Source organism: Sceloporus occidentalis, unplaced genomic scaffold (genome assembly GCF_023333645.1).
Source record: "Sceloporus occidentalis isolate IW3139 unplaced genomic scaffold, rSceOcc1.0.p SCAF_4, whole genome shotgun sequence".
Taxonomy (NCBI): Eukaryota; Metazoa; Chordata; class Lepidosauria; order Squamata; family Phrynosomatidae; genus Sceloporus; species Sceloporus occidentalis.
Window position 1 is genome coordinate 195,707,421 of NW_028316984.1, and position 18,066 is coordinate 195,725,486.

The window sequence follows — 18,066 nt, forward strand, 5'->3', positions numbered from 1 at the left end:
GCCATCATTTCTACAAACATTCTGCCCATCAAAGGGGATTTTTAAATATTTTTTAAGTCTTGAATTGAGTCTGGTAGTAGACTGAACTCAGCAATTTATTTAACAACACAGTACCAACTGGACTCTATTTTGGAAGCCCATGGATCTCCACTGTACAAACACTTAACATTATATAGAATTCTGACAAAAATATGCAGTGGCAGCTATTGACCAACAAAAGACTGCAAAATTCATATAAACCCACCAGTAAGGGGGAAGCACTACTTTCAAATTATGTATGTCACACTTGTTCTTTGCATCTTATTCTGGTCCTCTAGCTGCTATTGTATCAGCAGAATATTTTGAGACATTTTTCAACATGGCTCACAATATTTTTATAATTCAGACAGTGGAGTGTGGGTGCCCTCTTGTTCATTCCTATTCATTCTTCCATATTCAGCAGGCTCTAAAAGAAAATTATTCTCTCCTACGTCTTTGTAAATAACACAATTCAAGACCAGGAAGGAATAAAAAACCGATGGATGCAATACACAGAAGAGCTATATAAAAGAGATGACAGAATTAAGGACATATGGAATGAAGAGCCATATGAAGATGAACCCCAAATTCTAAAAAATGAGGTAGAAACTGCAATAAGAGAAATGGCGAAAAAGAAGTCACCAGGAACATATTCCAATTGAGCTGCTGCAATCCACATTGACAGAGTCAACTATAGTGCTAACATATATCAACAGATATGGAAAACAAAACGATGGCCGACAGACTGGAAACGATCAATATGCATCAGCATCCACAAAAAAAGAGACACAAAAGATCGCAGCAACTATATAATCATAGCACTAATATCCCATGGAAGCAAAATTATGCTCAAAATTCTGCAACATGAAGAGAGAAATCCCAGAGGTCCAAGTGGGGTTCAGGAAGGAAGAGACACTAGGGACCACACTGCAAACATATGATGGGCAATAGAGCGCACCAGGGAGTTCCAAAAGAAATCAGCATGTACTTTATAGACTATAGCAAAGCCTTTGACTGCATAGATCATGAAAGGCTATGGAACGCCCCTGAATACATGGGAGTGCCAACACATCTGATAGTGTTGATGAAAAATCTGTACTCAGGACAAGAAGCTACTGTCAGAACAGAACATGGAGAAACAGAATGGTTCCCAATTGGCAAAGGAGTCAGACAAGGCTGCATCTTATCACCCTACTTGTTCAACTTATATGCAGGACATATTGTAAGAAAAACAGGCTTGGACACAGAAGAAGGAGGAGTGAAAATAAGAGGAAGGAATATCAACCATCTGAGATATGCAGATGATACCACAGTACTAGCAGAAAATCTCCCAGACCTGGAACAACTACTAAGGAAGATCAAGGAAGAAAGTGCAAAGGCAAGCTATTGTTGAACATAATGGGGAAAAAATAATGACCGCAGAGGGCCTACACAAATTTGAATTAGACAACAAAGAAATAGAAATAGTAAAAGAATTCTCATACCTGGCATCAAACATAGATAGAAATAGAGACTGCTGCCAGCAAATCAGAATAAGAATAAGAATGGGAAGGACAGCTATAAAAGAACTAGAGAAGATCCTAAAATGCAAGGTTATACAACTGAACACAAAAGTTAGAATTGTACAAGCCCTTGTATTCCCTATTGTCATGTATGGATCTAAGAGCTGGACAGTTGAAAAGGAGGTTAGGAGGAAACAACTAATTCAAAATGTGGTGCTGGAGAAGAGTGCTAAGGATTCCCGGGACAGTAAAAAAGACAAACAAATGGATCCTGGAGCAGATCAAGCCAGAAATCTCCCTAGAAGCCAAGATGACAAAACTCAGGTTGTCGTACTTTGGACACATCATGAGAAGGCATGAATCAGTGGAAAAAACTAATGCTAGAAAAGGTAGTGAGAAGTAGAAAGAGAGGAAGGCCGCATGCTAGAGGGATGGACTCTATTAAAGAGTTTGCAGGAGTTGCAGAGCAGTGGAGGACAGAGGGTCTTGGGAGATGTCTCATCAGCAGGGTCACCATGGGTCGAGATCGACTCGAGGGTTGTTAACAACAACAACAACAACAACAACATTGTCTTTGTAAAGTGACAGGGCTCCTATCTCCAGGTTTCCTGAGAGCTAGATGCGGCTTGGGAATGATCTCCCTTTAAAAAGGAGAAAACCTTGGGTTTAAAAGGACACTATTCCCTCAGCTTGCCCTTCCCTCTCTTAGTTCTTTATCCAGCTGGTCAGAAGAGTTGATTCAAGAAAAACCACAAAGTAATAGTTACTCTTCAATGAGCTCTGCTTTTCTACACACCACTCCCTTCTTCCCCAAACATTAAACACAGGAGAGTTGTTGGTGGTGGGGAGCACCATGAACAAATACAACTCATGAACGCTGAGTTCTGGGGGGTGAGGGGGGGAGATTAAAATGCGGACAGCAAAATGTTCAGAGCCTAAATGTCAAGTGGCTGGCATCTGAAAACGTGAGATCAGATCTGATAATTTAAACAGGAATAAAATTATGCGCTTCATGATGTACATAGTTAAACCACAGAATTAGCTACTGTAAGCTGAGGTTGCACAGTATTGCAGAGTTATGCATTAACTGTGCTATGTATCCCTTGTGTTGAATGGCAACACTGCAAAACTGAACCAAGACACCAAATGTACAACCAAACCCACAATACGTATGCAGATGTTGCGCAGCTGGTTGTGTATTTGGTTGCACAACTCGGAATGAGGACATTTTGTATAGGGAAAAATATCAAACTGCTTTCATAGGGGATTATACGCATGTGCAATAAACGGATAGGATTCCACCTAAAAGGAGTAGTAACAGTCACCAGTTTGGGCTTTTTAAAGAAGGGATTAGACAAATAAGCCTGTCAGTAGATGTTAGTCAAAATGGGCATATATTACCTCCAGAGGTACTATCAGCTACTGGGAACACAAGCCATGAGTGCTATTATGCTCAAGTCCTGTTCTGGAGCTTTCCACAGGCAGCTAGGTTGACCAAGATATGCAGAGTAGGGATGTAAAGAATTAATTCTCATGTGAAGTCGAAGGCTTTCATGGCCGGCATCCATAGTTTTTTGTGGGTTTTTCGGGCTATGTGGCCATGTTCTAGAAGAGTTTCTTCCTGACATTTCTCTGAAGATGCCAGCCACATATGCTGGTGAAACGTCAGGAAGAAACTCTTTTAGAACATGGCCACATAGCCCGAAAAACCCACAAAAAACAATTAATTCTCAATTGTTTTTTTTTATTTTCATGTCCCAGCAAGAAAGCACCACTGAAAATGTTACTAACTAAACTGCAAGTTCATTCACTGCTGCGTGAAGCAAAAAAGATGGCACTCCTTCCCTACAAGAAAAAAGGTTGGTGATGATCGCAAAGATGCTTGCTAGTTTTGCACCAAATGAGGGGGGGTCATATAAGAATATGTTTTGAATTCCCCCCCCCCCCAAAGAAAGCTCCAAAGATGGGGAAAATATCCTAAATACATAAAACACTCTTGCAAACTCATCCAGCACACATAACAGTTTTGAAATGTTTGGATCATGAATGACAAAATGAAATAAGTGAATATTTACAAGGCTACAGGTTGGCCACTATGGGAAAATATTTTTAATTGGCAAATCACTTTCAGTCCCAAACCTGTGGGAAAGGCAGAGTATAAAGTGATGGATTTGCATGCTTGATTAATCTACATAACTGACTGACTGAACAGAAGGCTGGCTACCTTGCTTGAAACAGATCTATAGACTTTTCAACCAGTGTTGCACATTATGCAGTGGGCCTTTGGTATCTGCTGGGGTTTGGTTCCAGGATCCCCTGTTGATATCAAAATCCGTGGATGCTCAAGTACCCATTAAATACAGTGGCATAGTAAAATGGTGTCCCTTGTATAAAATGGAAAAATCAAGGTTTGCTTTTGGGGGGTTATATATTTTTTGAATATTTGTATGCTGTGGATGCTTGAATCTGAGGATAAAGTATCAGTGGATACAAAGGGCTGACTGTATAAGGTCACAGTAATCAGTACAATTGGGAGAGAGCATAGAGTTCTGCCAGCCTTGGTTGCACTCCTGCTATGTCATAAATCTCATTTCTACAAAACAAAACATTTCAGCAATAGTAAGGTATGTACAGTGGGCCCTTGGTATCCGTTTGGTTCTAGGAACCCCTTTGGACACCAAAATCAGTGGATACTCAGATCCCATTAAATACAATGGCATAGTCAAATGGTGTCTCTTATAATAAAATGGCAAAATCTAGGTTTGCACTTTCAAATGTATATTTTAAAAATATTTTCAGACTGTGGATGCTTGAATTTGTGGATAAAAAAATCTGTAGATATGGGAAGGAGGGCTGACTGTATATGGGAAACTGTAGAAACAAAATTACAGTTGGAATAAAATCTATTAAAGGCTAATGTGCATATGTGATTTTGCACCCAGTGATGCTCCTACCAAGTATGGACTCTTATCTCTGTGATAATTTGAACTCAGTCAGTGGGTTTCCACAGCCGAGAGGGGATTCGAACTCTGGTCTCCCAGAGTCTTATTATTATTTATTATTATTATTAACCTTTATTTATAAAGCGCTGTAAATTTACACAGCGCTGTACATACAATCTTATTAGTTTTAATCTTTATTAATTTTAGTCTTAGCCTAGTACTTATATCGCTATGCCATGGTGGCTCTCTGATTATTATTTACATATCTATTTAATTTATACCCTGCCCTCCCTCATAGGAGCTCAGAGAGGCTATCAATCTACCTATAAGCACACACTCAAAACCACAAATTATAAATGTCTTATAATCATCATCAAAGCACTATGGACTAATAGCAGCAAAACACAAACCGAATGCATGCATAATCCCTTCAATGGGTACGTTTTTAATTGATATTGCAAAGACGAGAGAGTGGCTGCATCTACACTGCTGAAATAATCCAGTTTGATGATATTTTAACTGCTCTCGCTCAGTGCTATGGAATTCTGGGAACGTAGTTGGTTGTGGCACCAGAGCTTTGCTTTGGTCTGGTGCCACAACCAACTACAATTCCCTGAGTCCCATAGCACTGAGCCAGCACAGTTAAAGCAGGGCCATACCAGATTATTTCTGCAGTGCTGATGAGGCAATTGTCTAGGGGAAAGGATCTCTAATTGAAGAAAGTCTTGCAGCTCAGGTGCCATGACTGAAAAAGCACTGCAACCCATTTCCTTCAGTGGCCAACCATGGACCTCTGGGAGATTCATGAAAAGGATATGAGTGAGGAAAGTCATCCCTCCTACATCCTACTTTCCATTGCTCTCAGCAACAGGCATTCAGCAGGGAATTCCTTCAAAATCTGAGTCAGGGCAATTGTTTTGGCCTAAACCCAAGTGAGTTCACAGCACACTTGAGATTCAAACTAGAGACTTCCTGATTCATAGCTGAATCTTCATGGTTATATGCAAGCCTGGCTCTTTCAAGGAAAAAGAAAATGAACTGGCTCCAAACACAATGTGCATGTAATCTTTAACAGCCAGGCTTCGTTTCAGTAAGGATGATATCTATACACAGGTGTTGCAAGAGAGAGAAAAAGAAAGAGAGAAAGAAAAGTGCTGGGTAAAGTACAGGGGGTTGGACTGAGAAAGTTAAAGCTGAAAAGTGATACAATGAAATTAGGGAAACTATTAATAAACTATTCCACGTTATGGGAACTGGATACTAAATGACTTGTTTATAGCCAAGGGAGGAGGACTGAAATGCATGTGGTACAATAATGGTAATATTTAGCAATGGTTTATTATATATGCTCTATGGTATTACTGAGCACAACATCAATAAATAAAGTATTTTTTAAAAAAAAGAAAAAAATGAAATAGGGAAGGAAGAAAGAAAAGTCGGCATCCCTAAGTTTTTTGTGGTTTTTCCGGGCCATGTGGCATCTTCCAGCCAAAGATGAAGGAGAAATGTCAGGAATAAATTCTTCCAGAACACGTCCAAATAGCCCTAAAAACCACAAAAAAACTAAAGAAGGAAGTCCTGGAGAAACAATATGTAAGGAAGTTATTGTGGCTGATTGTTCTATTGATGGATGCCCATTAAAATTCCCACTTTTGTTGTCGCTCAACAGCTGTTAAGATTGTTCACCTGCTCTAGAACTGCATGTTTTGTGGTTGATAAGAACTCGGAAGCAGAATTAATTTCTTACTGGGATGTGCATTTTAAAAAGAAAATAAACAGTTTGTTACTGCATTTGTTTTTGCTACAAAAAGACTCATTTGTTTAAATCACATTCAATCTGCTACTGTTCAGTTACTAGCTCCTAGCTCCTTCTTTCTCATAGTAACTCCTGTTTTGTTTGTTTTTCCATTTTTGCTTTCTATGGGAAACTATAAAAACCAGGAGAAGTGGGAGGGGGGGGGGGGTCCCTGTTGTTTGGGGGTGCTGCCCTGCAGTGAGAGTTTCTCTAAATGGAGAAAATCTATGAGTAATTTTTAAAAGACCAATAGTCATTCTATGTGTGCAGTCCATTTAAATCTCCCCTTATCCACATAAACCATGTGTATGCTGCAGATGCCTAATGAACGACACATCTACCAATATTTGTTAACAGCTCAGGCGCCCTTTCACACTACACAATTATAGCAGCATGATTCCACTTTAACTACCACGGTAACATCATATTGAATCCTGGGATTTGTAGTCCAGGGAAAGCTATTTAGAATTCTCAGCCAGTGAGCCCCACTTGTGCCTCACCAAACTACAAATCCCAGGATTCCACAGGATGCAACCAGGGCAGTAAAAGTGGAATCATAGTGCTATAATTGTGTAGTGAAAATGGGCCCCTGATTATTTGTGACAGAACAAACAAAAATTAAGCCACAAATTTCTCAGGTATTCACCTTACTTCAAAAATTAAGTAGAGCTCCTGAAAAACTTGATATTCTATGACTTTTATTTAGGGTAAATGTTTGCTTACTTATTTCTAAGTTGCATTTATCATTCATCCTATTTTAACTCCATAGAGGTCAAGGCTGCTAACTTGGCTCTCTTCTTCCACACTCTTGTTGTTTGTGTGTGCCTTCAAGTTGTTTCCAAGTTATGGCAACCCTATCATAGGGTTTTCTTGTCAAGATTTGTTCAGAGGATGTGAAGTCAAAGGCTTTCATGGCTGGCATCCATAGTTTTTTGTGGGTTTTTCAGGTTATGTGGCCATGTTCTAGAAGAGTTTGTCTCTGACATTTTGCCAGCATCTGTGCCTGGCATGTTCAGAAGATACCAGCCACAGATGCTGGCAAAACACTAGAGACAAACTCTTCTAGAACATGGCCACATAGCCCAAAACCCCCACAAAAAACTGTTCAGAGGATGTTTGCCATTGCCTTCCCCTAAGGCTGTGAATATGTGACTTGCCGAAGGTCACGGACACGCTACCCTCACAAAATCAACCCTACAAGGTAGATCACAGAAAGAGATGGAATGACTTCCAAAGGTTACTCAGGGGATAGTCAGGATTCAGGAGAGACCAGAATCTGGATTACACAAATCACAGTCCAATCCTCAAATTCTATTTCTTGACTGACTGGAAATTCTCTTAGAAAGCCAAGAGGCATGCATAGCCTTTACAAACCACAATAAATATCCACGAGAGGATTAAATTCTACAATAAAATAAACTCTAGAGGTTATGGCAGTTGGAAGGTTTCTGACTGCATGTAATCTGCGAACAAAGCAGCGACAGATAGATAGATAGATAGATAGATAGATAGATAGATAGCATAAGCTGTTTAGGAAGGTCACTCCATGCTCCAATAACAGGTTTGTTGTGCAAAGTTTTGCTGGCCAGTTGTGCTGTAACAAATTGAATCTGGCATTGTTTTAAGTTATTTACTGTTTTATCAGTATTCCATCATGAAATCCAATGATAAGGGGGATGATATAAATATATCAATAAATCAATCAATCCTATTGTATCCATTGAGAACCAGCATGGTGCAGTGGTTTGAGCACTGGACTACAACACTGGAGACCAGGGTCCGATTCCCTGCTCTGTCATGGGCACCCACCAGGTGATCTTGGGCGGGTCACACACTCTCAGCCTCAGAAAGTGCAATGATAGATTCACTTTACAGTTGCCATAAGTCAGAAACAACTTGAAGGCGCAAAACAACAAACTACTCATGGCCCAGGTATTATACAATGACCAACCAAGGCTTTGGGGCCCAGCTTTAGCCAAAAATGCATTAGGGGCACTTTTGCCACTGTAGTAACTTCTAGGCTGGATAACCACAATGCCCTCTGTGTAGCTCTGGCTTTCCCAAAAGGCTGAGAACAAACTGTTTGTTCAAAAAGACAACAGCAAACCTAGTATAAGGCAAATATTCCACAGGTTCATAAGAGTAGCCAATGGTCATTTGTTGGCTCAATTCACAGTGCTGTTTTTCAAGAAATCAAGATACAGTAGAGTCTCGTTTATCTGACCTTCATTCATCCGACGTTCCGGATTATCCGACGTCGGATTGGTTGGTGGGCGTGGCTTGGAGCCCTTGCCACGCCCCCAGCTGGAAAGGGCTCCTAGCGCGGTGGCGAGCAGCAGCAGGCCCCAAGCGCACCAGGCCCCAAGCGCAGCAAGCGCGGAGGCAGCGGCCATTGAGCGCGGCCCCGAGCGGCACAGGCACCAGCCCCGAGTGCAGCGGTAAGCGCCACCAGGCCCATAGCACCACCAGGCCCAGAGCCCATAGCGCCACCTGGCCCAGAGCACCAACATTGCTAGGCTTTTCATAGTGATTCAAGGCTTTTCATAGTGGTTGCTAGGCTTTTCCTATGACCCTCCAGATTATCCGACTTTTTCAACTATCCGACCTATGGGACTGCCACATTACGTCGGATAATCAAGTCTCTACTGTATACATGCCCTGAGTCAGAAGGAACAATGTCTTTCTTTAGTAGCTGTTAATTGCCTTTGAGTTAACCCCAACTCATGGCAAGCCTGTGGATGAGATACCTGTGCTCCACTGCTCTAAGATACCTTGTACAGAGGACCTTTGTTATATGCTGGGTTTGGTTCCAAGATCCCCCGTGGATAACAAAATCCATGAATGCTAAAGATCCATTAAATATAATGAGATAGCAAAATGGTGTCCCTTATAAAAAATGGAAAATCAAGGTTTGATATTTCAAATTTATACTTTTTTTTTAACATTTTCAAACCATGGATGCTTGAATCTGTGTATAAAAAATCTGTGTATAAGAAGGGCTGACTGTACTCCACTGCTCTACTTAGGTCCTGCATGTTCATTACCGTGACCTCCTTGACTGAGTCTACTTATCTAGCATGGGCAGTTGACTATGTTTTCTGGTAACCCTTTCCTATGGTTTTCTTGGTTAGATCTATTCAGAGGTTTCTCACTGTTTTCATTTGAGGCTAAGAGAGAGTGACTAGCCCAAGTTCACCCAGTGACTTTCCATGCCTAAGCAGAGATTCAAATCCTGGTCTCCTGGAGTCCTAGTACAAACTCAAGCCAAACTCAGACTGGGCCAGCCAGAAAAATCAGCAGTTGCAGAACATGCCACAAACCATCCTGGGCATAAAATACTGTTTGAAAACACTGAAATTCTGGACCATGCCAACCACTACCATGTCAGGATGCACAGGGAAGCCACTGAAATCCACAAACATCTGGATAATTTTAACCGGAAAGAAGAAACCCTTAAAGTGAACAAAATTTGGCTACCAGTCCTGAGGAATAGCAAAATAAGCAAATGCACATGGGAAACCATTCAGAGTCAGGGGCTTTCCCAGCAGATAATGATCACCAATTAGCAGACACTAATCCTCTTTTGCATTAGCCTCCCAGCCTGAGGCCAGCCATCAGCACAGAACAATACACATGCTAATCACTCCAGCATTCCCAGGCTCACACAGTATATATAGACCCACTTTTTCCAGGCAAGCATTCTCTGAAGATGCCAGCCACAGATGCTGGCAAAACATCAAACTCTTCTAGAACATGGCCAAATAGCCCGAAAACCCACAAAAAACTATGGATGCCGGCCATGAAAGCCTTTGACTCAAAGTTTGATATTTGAAATTTATACTTTTTTGGAATATTTTCAATCTGTGGATGCTTGAATCTGTCACTTTTGGTTAAGGAATTAGTTCCTTTCTAACTAAACTCTCTGGCTGTTGTTGAGTATGCTTGGGAGCTTTTGCATCCCAACATCAATGTAATATGCTGATCAAGGGTGACTGACTCTAACAGCCTATTGAGTTGTGTTCTATTGATCCATTTCAATGCTAGCTTTGACCTTGTTGCTAACATCCAATGTATTGTCCATGGCCTCTTATGTTCTGCCTTAGGGGTCTAAAGTTTCCTCCAGCCAGGCCACAATTCTCTGTCTGAGTGCAAAAGTGATGCCCAAATACTACTCTCTTTGTCTACCCATCTGTAATATTACATGCTTGCACCACTGAGTCAAAGTAGATCCCACAAATTTAAAACTGGGGTAATATGTGGGCAGAGCCAGTGTGGCGTAGCCGTCTAAATACTGGACACTGGAAATCAGGGTTCAATTCTGGGTTGGCCACGGAAACCCAGTGGGTGACCTTGGACAAATCGCATACTCTCAACCCCAGAAAATCTTGTGATAGGTTCACCTAAGGCTCACCATACACTGGGAATGACTTGAAGGTACACAACAATAATAACAACGTGTAGGCAGAAAGGGAAGCTGTATGCCATCTACTATTGAACCTAAATATTCTTTCCTTTCTTCATTCATTGATTCATGCATTTTGCATGCCGCTTCTCACAAGGCAATTTCCTTAGACATTTCAGATGATCAGCAAAATAATACAATTCAAAAACATAGTTTAAATCAGCATTTTTAAGTTAATTAATACAGCAGACTAGCAGAACTTTCATCCCTGATGTAGCAGTGTCTGGCACCATATTTGTGCCCATTAGCTACAACTATTTATTTCCTTTCTGGAAACATGACATTGACCAGTAGGCAATGGCTAACAAACCAGGCCCTGGACATCACTTTGAGCAGCAATGGTTTAAACGACTGCAACTGCATACAAGATCAACAAACCAATGTGGGGTAGTGGTTTGAGGGCTGGACTAGAACACTGGGAGATCAGGCTTCGAATACTTGCTTGGCTGTGGAAACCCACTGGATGACCATGGACAAGTCACCCTCAGAGGAAGGAAAGACAAACACTCTCTGAATAAATCCTGCTAACAAAATCTCAAAATAGGTTCACTTTAGTTGTTGCTATGTGTCTTCATTTCCAACTTATGGCAACCCTAAGGCAAGCCTGTCACTGTGTTTTCTTGGCAAGATTTCTTCACAGATGGGTTGCCTTTGCCTCCCTGTGATTCTGAGAGAATGTGATTAGTCCAAGCTGACCCAGTGGGTTTCCATGGTCATTTGGGGATTCAAACCCTGGTCTCCAGAGTTCTAATGCAATGTTTGAGCCACTATGCCATGCTGGCTCTCTAGGTTCACCTTAGGGCTGCCATAAGTCAGAAATTACTAGAAAGCACACAACAACAAGATCAATGGGTTAGTTCAGCATCACTATAAGTTAGGGATGGCAATGTTGCTTCTCAAAGGACTGAGTGACCTTCCAAACAATGTACACAATGGCCAAAGCTGACGTAGCACCTCATCAAACAACAATCTGATGGGTGCAACTTGACCCTAGAACATCATTGCTGAGGGCAATATGTCTACTGCAGGTCCTGTTGTAAGATGACCCAATTTTGTTGTTAACTGCCGTCAAATTGACTTTAACTTATGACGACCCTACAAATGAGAGACCTCCAAGTCATCTTATCATCAGGTCCTGTAGACTCAGGCCCGTGGCTTCACTGACTTAGTCTATCCAGCTGGAAAGCGATCTTTCTCTTTTCCTACTCCTTCTACCTTACCAAGCATGGGTGTTTTTTCTAGTGAGTTGTGTCTTCTCATGATATAGCCAAAGTATGACAGCCTCAGTTTTATCGTCTTGTTTCTAGGGAAAGTTCAGGCTTTGCTCTAGGACCCATTTATTTGCCTTGTTAGCAGTGTACAGTATCTGTCATATGCTACAACAAACTATAAATCACAGAATTCCATACCATTGAGCCATGGTAGTTAAAGTGTTGTCAAACTGCATTATAGTGGGCTCTCCAATTCTCTGGGGTTACGGGAATAGGGTTCCCGTGAAAAGAGAAAAACCTCAAATAAAAAAGTCCTCAATTTTTTTTAAAATCTAAGAGAGTAACTCTCTAGGAATCTCTAGGTCCTCCAATGCAATTCTATGGCCCACATTTACCAGAATCGTACTGGAGGACCTGCAAATGCCTACAGAAATGTTTTCTTTAGGAATCTTTAGGTTCTCCAGTGTGACTCTATGGTCAACTTCCAGAAGAATGAGTCCAGAGGACCTAGATGTCTGTCCCTGGTTTCCACTCCACTAGATAATTCTGAGGAAGTAGACAGAAGTCTATGAAAGCTCATGCTGCCAACTTCTTTATTTCAGTTAGGCCAAAAAGGAGGGCTTCTGTGCTGCCCCTTTGCTCGCCGGACCAGGGCTGCAGCAACCACATACCACGCCCCCAATCTGGCATTTTTCCAGCCCCCAAAGAAGTGGCAAAATGCCACTCCTTTTTGGAGCAGAAAAAACCACCCTTGTTGCCACTGTGGTGGCTCTTCCGCGTTTCTTTGGCGCAGTGTGTGCAACGCTGCGCCACAGAAACATTGTGATGACTCCCGCTATCTGGGTGGGCAGCATGATGCTGCTTTGGAGGCAGAGTCGGGGTGGATAGCGGGCAGTCACCATGCCCCCACTCCTTTTGGCTGGTCTGTACAATCGCTTAGTCTCCAAGGTGCTACAAGATTTCTCTACATACTGATTCTACAGACTAATATGGCTATATCTTTGAATATAGAACCTAGAGACTACTAGGGAGAACCTATTAATTAAATCTATGAATAATCAAATCCACAAAAGTGAAGGGTCGACTGTATTTCTGCAATGCAGATGCAGCCTTGCTGACAGAAGAAAAGCAAGAATGGGGTTATCCTGGCCTCTCTACAGAAGGAGTTTTATAGTCTGGGTGCAACCTGTACAGGCATACCTGTGCTATGGATTTCCGAGAGGGTATTATTTTTCTTTTTCTTTTTTCAGAGACAAAGGTAGCACGCCTTTTGGTGTTCTAAAGATACAATTTTACAGTGCTTCGAAAACCATGCCAGACTCTGAAGAACGGGACACCATTCAGCCTATTTAACCAAATCAAGCAAAAACAAACTTCCTAACACAGCAGCTGTTTGAGGATTTTAAAAACAGCTCCAACAAACCTGTTACAATCCAAAAAAATTTCAAAAATGCTGTTTCAAGTTACCCAGTCAATACCATGCTGGAGAGCAGTGAGGTTTGTTTCTATGGTGACTTGCACAAGCTGATGCCTTTGCATCTGTGCACACATACACCCGAAAGGTTTTTGGGACTTCTGAGTGATTTGGAAATTCTGATTTATCTGCCAGATAAGAGGCTTAAGACGGGGAAGCCTGCATAGTTGGCCGGCAGAGTCTTCCAATTTGTCGCACCCCGGGGATTAACAGTGAAACAGGGAGCAGTGAAATGGAACATCCAGCAAATGCAGCTTTGTGTTTAGCAAATCAACACACAAACACACTCACACAAAAAGTAATTAAAGAATGCAATCTCCGCGAACTAAAGCAAGCAACAACAAAAAGCACAGACCTTTTGTCATTTCATTTAGGCAGCTGAATGGAGTGGAAATAATTTGCTAGGTTTTATCTGGATTGATATTAACAGCCATGGGAATTAGGACTTTGCCATTCTCCATTTTATAGACCTCCACCAAACCTAAAGCCCCATTCATGTTTTATTACTGTCGTGCACGTTATTCTCCCTACTGACGGTACACAAGGATTATGAGATGCAAAATTGTCCCCTCTCCCTGTTTAATGCTTTTTGTGGGTGGGAAAACAACCAAATTCAGTCTCACATATTCCCATTTTAGAAAGTGGACAATGGGAACAATTATTCCCTCCCAACCCACTCCCACCCCAAGCTTGGAGGAAGCCAAGGGCATGAAGCCAAGCCTGCCACTTCTTTCCATGTGGTATTCTTTGTTGGCTGGCTCACAATGAGATGTTGCCCACATCAAAGTGGCCACACAACAGCAGAATTCGAAGGGATCCGAAAAGACATCTAGTGCAGGACCTCACAGCTAAAATAGCCCTAACAGGTGACCATCTAACCTCCATTTTAAAAACCTCCAGTGAAGGAGACCCCACCACTTTCTGAGTGAGTTTATTCTATCACCCAACCACTCTCATCAGCAGCAGATTCTTTCTATATTTTAATCAAAATGTTGTAATTTGAACCTATCAGTTCAGGTCCTATCCTCCTGAGCAACAGAAAGTTCTCTCCATCTTCTCTGTGACTGTGACAGCTCTTCAGTTAATTAAACATGGCTATTGTATCACCTGAGAGCCAGCCTGGTGTAGTGGTTTGAGCATTGGATTATGACTCTGGAGATCAAGGTTTAAATCCCTGCTTGGCCATGGAAACCTACTGGGTGACCTTGGGCAAGTTACACTTTCTCAGCTGCAGAGGCAAACCCTCTCTGCAGAATTCCCAACAAGAAAACCTCATGATAGGTTAACCTTAGGGTCACCATAAATCAGAAAGTGCCTTAGGTCATACAACAACAACCAACAACAACACTTGCTATTTGATGTTCTTTTGTTGTCTGTTTCATTGAACCACTTCCTGTATTGCTATGTATTTTATATGTATTATCCTACTAGAGAGGCCCCCTCCCCACCATCTTTCCCTTCTCCTTTTGTGTCATGTCTTTTAGATTGTAAGCCCAAGGGCAGGGAACCGTCCAATTAAAAAGATTGTATGTACAGCGCTGTGTAAATTTACAGCGCTTTATAAATAAAGCTTAATAATAATAATAATAACAACAACAACAATAACATATATCCTCTCAATCTTAGAATCCTAGAACCACAAGAGTTGGAAAGGACCACAAGGGCCCACTTCTCCAAACTCCTATCATGCAGGAATACACAAGTAAAGTACTCCTGAAAGATGGTCATCCCACCTCTGTTTAAAGATCTCCAATGAAGGAGAGACCACCATCCTCCAAGCAAGGCTATCCCACTGTTGAACAGCTCTTACCATCAGGAAGTTCTACCTGTTATTAAGATGGAACTTTTTCCTTATCATTTGAATCAATTAGTTCATGTTCACCTTTCTCTTCTCCAGGCTGAACACACCCAGCTCCCTCAACTAATCCTCAATCTGATTCACTTTCACTTTACAAGTGGGACCAGGTGGTTTTGTACCACCATACAAAACAAACAGATCATCGCCTCGTAAGATGTAAACTAAATCTTCATTTTAAGTTTAAACCTAAGAGAGGTGGCATCCTAAAGAGGAGACTCCAAGTCAACAATCTTCAACAAGCTGCCGTGAGAGACAACTTTCAGGCAAATCTGCAAACAAAACTTGAAGACCACCCTATAGACTCTTCTCCTACAGCACTTTGGCAACTTATCAAAAACAGCATCCTGCAATCTGCGGAAGAATCCTTGGGGTTCTCCCTCAAGAAAAACCAAGACTGGTTTGATGAAAACAACCAAGAGATCCAGGAGCTGTTGGCAAAGAAGAGAACTGCTCACCAGGCACACCTTGCCCAGCCATCCTGTCATGTAAGAAAAGCAGCCTTTCGCCCCGTATGTAGTCAACTCCAACAAAAACTCAGAGATATTCAGAACAAGTGGTGGATCAATTTAGCAGAAAAGACACAACGTTGTGCAGATCTGGGTGATTCCAGAGGATTTTACGAAGCTCTTAAAGCAGTGTTTGGACCTACATATCAGACACAAAGCTCCCTAAACAGTTCAGATGGTCAAACACTAATCACAGATAAAGCTTCCATTCTGGACCGATGGGCTGAACACTTCCAAAGCCTCTTTAGTGCCAACCGAGTAGTCCAAGATTCACTTATTCAACAGATGACACAACAACCAATGAAGAAAGAATTGGACATAGCTCCCACTTTGGAAGAAACTGTTAAGGCCATACAGCAGTTGAAAAACGGCAAGGCTGCCGGGATTGATGGAATTCCACCTGTAGCTTGGAAACATGGAGGTCATGCACTCCATGCTAAACTCCACGAACTCCTTGTGAGTTGCTGGGAAAAAGGCGAACTGCCATCAGATCTCCGAGATGCAGTCATCATCACTCTCTACAAGAAAAAAGGAGCAAAATCGGATTGCTCGAACTAATGAGGTAAAACACTACTCTCCATTGCTGGAAAAATCCTCGCAAGGATACTGCTGAACAGATTAGTTCCTGCCATTGCAGAAGAACTTCTCCCTGAAAGCCAATGTGGCATTAGAGCTAATAGGAGCACTACAGACATGGTATTTGCCCTCAGACAACTGCAAGAGAAATGTAGAGAGCAGAACAAAGGACTCTATGTAACATTTGTCGACCTCACCAAAGCCTTCGACACTGTGAGTAGAAAAGGTCTACAGCAGATCCTGGAAAGACTAGGATGCCCCCCCCCAAATTCCTCAAAATGATCATCCTGCTACATGAAGGCCAGCAAGGTCAAGTCAGATATGGGGACGCTCTCTCGGATCCCTTTCTAATCACTAATGGTGTAAAACAAGGTTGTGTTCTTGCTCCGACTTTATTTACAATCTTCTTCAGCATGATGCTCCAAAGGGCTACGGCAGATCTCAAAGAAGAAGACGGCATTTATATATGCTACCGTACTGATGGTAGCCTGTTTAACTTAAGCTGCCTGAGGGCCCGCACTAAGACTCTAAACTATCTAGTCCGTGAGCTGCTTTTTGCTGATGATGCTGCCCTCGTTGCCCATACGGAAGCAGCTCTGCAGTGCCTAACATCTTGTTTTCCTACAGCTGCAGAGCTCTTGGGCTGGAAGTCAGTCTGAAGAAAACGGAAGTTCTTTACCAGCCGGCACCACAGGAAGAACACTACCATCCCCACATCACCGTAGGCACATCTGTGCTTAAGTCTGTCCAGCAGTTCACCTACTTGGGAAGCATCATCTCTTCAGACGCCAAGATTGATAAAGAGATAGATCACAGACTGGCAAAGGCATATAGCGCATTCGTAAGGCTTCACAAAAGAGTCTGGAGTAACAAACACTTGAGGCGAAGCACAAAAATCAGTGTGTATAGAGCCATTGTACTGTCTATTCTCCTCTATGGGTATGAAACATAGGTCACCTATCGCCAACACCTACGACTCCTTGAACGCTTTCATCAGTGCTGTTTACACACAATTCTAAATATACACTGGACTGACTATGTGACGAATGTTGTTGTCCTTGAGCAAGCAGGGATCACCAGCATTGAGGCCATGCTATTGAGGACGCAGCTGCGCTGGGCAGGACACGTTTCTAGGATGAAGGACCATCGCCTCCCCAAAATAGTATTCTACGGTGAACTCGCCACGGGTCAGCGTAAGAGGGGCACCCCAAAGAAGAGAGGCACGGAGACACACTATCCATGACGCTGCAGCCTTCTTCGAAAGCTCACGCCGAACGAGCCTCGAAGAGAAACGACAACGCAGAAAGTACTGCAACCTGGAAACATCACCCAAGGAGACATTCTGTTGTGCTTTCTGCAACAGGACCTGTTTATCCCGAATTGCTTGTACAAAGCGCGGGATGCGTCCTTCCTGAATCTTCGTTCGCGAAGCAAAGCCAGAGAGAGAGAGACAAAACAAACAACTGTCTCTATGGGAGTGGGAGCTAGAATTCCACTGGTGTCAAGGTGAAAAGGAAAAGGGGGAATTAAGCAAATACCTTCACAACAATCTATCCTATAATGCAACAGATCAAGGATAACAGTGGAGATGGAACAGAAAGTGATACACATTTCAGTTTACCCAGCAGGAGAACTCAACTTTCCCTGGAAGGTGAAGAAGAAACAAAAAGAAGTGCTTCACACCATGCATTATTAAATACTAATACAGGTTATTTTTTATTA

At 42.1% G+C, this 18,066-nt stretch overlaps 1 protein-coding gene across 2 annotated transcripts in view; it reads right to left on the reverse strand.

The window, feature by feature from the left end:
• LOC149315237 (disheveled-associated activator of morphogenesis 1) overlaps positions 1-18,066 on the reverse strand; it is a 254,979-nt gene that overhangs the window by 155,109 nt on the left and 81,804 nt on the right. The gene's annotated exons all lie outside the window — the stretch shown is intronic.